The sequence below is a fragment of the Crocodylus siamensis genome, chromosome 2 (assembly GCF_052110815.1).
Source record: "Crocodylus siamensis isolate JL-2025a chromosome 2, ASM5211081v1, whole genome shotgun sequence".
In the NCBI taxonomy this organism is placed as follows: domain Eukaryota; kingdom Metazoa; phylum Chordata; order Crocodylia; family Crocodylidae; genus Crocodylus; species Crocodylus siamensis.
This window is the reverse complement of record NC_143396.1, coordinates 27,712,488-27,715,301: the sequence shown is the minus strand read 5'-3', so window position 1 is coordinate 27,715,301 and position 2,814 is coordinate 27,712,488.

Genomic DNA, 2,814 nt, shown 5'->3' with positions numbered 1-2,814 from the left:
CAGTGTTATGGTTGCTGTTATGTTATAGCCCAGGGGCTCATATTTATGTTGTTGCTTTTAATCTGGTGGACTGAGCTGAGGAGGAGGCCTCATTGGGGCACATTACTGTGTAGAGCCCCAGCACCAGAGGGCACAGCAACAGGGGGTGAGGAGGCCTCAGCACCAGGGGGGCACAGCAACAGGGGGTGAGGAGACCCCAACACCAGTGGGCGCAGCAACAGGGCTGCAGAGAGCCCAGTGCCAGTGAGGGAGTGCAGACAGGCCTGCAGAGAACCCAGCACCAGTGAGGGCATGTAGATGTGGGCCAAAGGCCCAGTGACGACAGGAGGCCAAGCTAGATCAAGGCCTCAGAGGGACAACATTTGAATACCACCTACGAGGCATGGGGCATGGTAAAGGGCCAGTTTTGGAACCATGTATATAGCCCATAAGGCTTGGAGTGTCCCGTGAGGCACTTACTTAGAAAGGGACCCAGCAAGGGGTCTAAGAACCACACGGTTTAGTGAGGTCCACCAGGACTTTGACTGCATAGCAACTTGAGGGCAGCCTCCCTATCTACCATCTATTATCTTGACCATCAAGATGGGGCAGGCGAGAACAGAAGGTGCCTATAGGGCAAAGCTGGCACGGTCACTGGGCCTTAGGGGCATCACGACCATCCCTAGGGACCCCACCCCATGACACCACCTTATCACTCCTGTACTGAGTTTAATATTCAGCTAAAACATATATTCCAAAGGGACATCCAATCTTTATTTGAGCCACTTCTGATGTGGAGCTTGCAAGACTTCAAGAAATGGAGAATCTACCTGTTCCGTGTGTTAATAATCTGTGGTACTGGAAACTGCTATTTTAAGTGGTTTATTTTTTGAAAGGAGTAGCAAAAAGCTACGATCTGTTATACAGATCCAACTGGAACTGAACTTGGAATAAAGAGGCTCTCGCAAGCCCCTTGGGTCCAGAGAAGTTCTTGAACACCACACGCTATTTGGAGTAAATGAAATAACCTGAGCAGAAAGGGACACCTAAAAGATTTAGCAGACCTAAAACATTGGAAATGGGAAACCCAGCTGGAAGGGATACTTCATCTTTACCTGCAAGCAATAGATAACTGTGAAAAAAGTCAGAATGTTGTCATATCTGACAATAGCAGGTTGTGATGCACTTGATCTGCAAACAGTGTTCCAATAACTCAGGCAGAGGAGACTATTTGTGAAACATTATAATAAATTATTCTGGAGAAATGCCCTCCACATAAAAATGAAATATAGGGAAGAGAGGTTTCTAACCAAATGTACAAAAATAAATGATGATTATTAAAAACTTTGGGTCTCATCTGCTGTTAAAGAGCTAAGCTTGCAAATTTAAAGAGCTAACTGAATTCCAGTCAAGACACCAGATTAGGACTAGAATTCAGAATAAAACACCTAGATAGAGACTACTACCAAGACCTATAAAAGTCACCCAGTCCATGATGTGGGACAGTGCTTGGTGCTCATTCATGCACCTTCAGTACTCCTTTCGGAAAACTACACTGACTGTAATTTGGATTCTATTTGGCATCTGAGATGTTTTACCATAATATACAAAAAAAAAAAAAGGATGTCTTAGAAGGTACTAAGGTTTATATGGATGATAATAAAAAAAGTAGGATATGCAAGTAGAAGAGCATGAGTAGAGGCTCCAGACAAGTTTGGAAAGAGTTGGATTTGCTAGGCCAGTGAAACAAAAAATGTAACTTCTATGCAATGCAAATAGTGTACATGGGAGAGAAGTTAATGAAGTGAAGAATACAGACAGATCACAATAAAGGAAAAGAAGAAACACAGCATTCATAGAAGTGGTGAAATATGCAGGGGATGTGTAGCTAACCAAACTGCTCAAACAATCTGAAAGCAGTATTAGGAAAAGATCACTGAGAGCAAATCTGGGCAAAGAGTTTAAGAAAATAAAGGAGTTAGTTAAATCCCAAATCCTAAAGCACTATGAATGTAAGCTCAAAACTAAATTTCCCATAGATCTTTCCAAGGAAGATACTGACATGGTCTAATTACAGTAGAGTGGCCAAAACTGGATATCATTGTTCTACGATCTCCTATGATCATTGCCCTAGAAGTTTCATTGAGTTCAAAGAAAAAGACTTTGGTCTTACTACCTAGGTATGAAAAGTATATTTGTTAGAGGCCACTGTTACCTGAAATCACCAAAACACCACACTGAAGCACCCTCATGCCCCAGCCAGCCCCTCTGCAGCATGCTGAGCCAGGGTGGGGAGCAGCCCTGACCTGGCAAGTTGACCCCCCAGGCCCTTTGCCAGCTGGGGCTGCTCTGACCTGGCTCAATGTGCTGCAAGCCCAGGTGCATTTGAAGACGTGGTAATTGCATGTGTAAACACGCCCAAAGTTATTTAAATGCATAATTCCTATAGATTCATTTTCTCTTCGGGGGTCTGAGCCTAGATTCTTCGCTGGCAGCATATTACATGGGTCCAGCAGCTTATGAATAATACTTGTATTTTTGTACTTCTATATATTTTCTTCCATCCAAAGATATTGCAGAGCTTTAGAGAAATTAACTAAGCCTCCATTAACACACTAGCAGTATGAAATAAGTAGGCATTATTATCCTCATTTTACAAACAGGGGAAGTGAAGTACTGAAAAGCTAAGCAACTTCTACAAGGTCACACAAAAACTTAAGCAAAGCTGGGAAGATATGACTGATCCGACTTCTGGAAGTGAACATAAGCTACAAGACTAGATTTTCTCCCAAATATTGTCACAGATTTTGGAAACCTATCCAAACAATTAAAGAA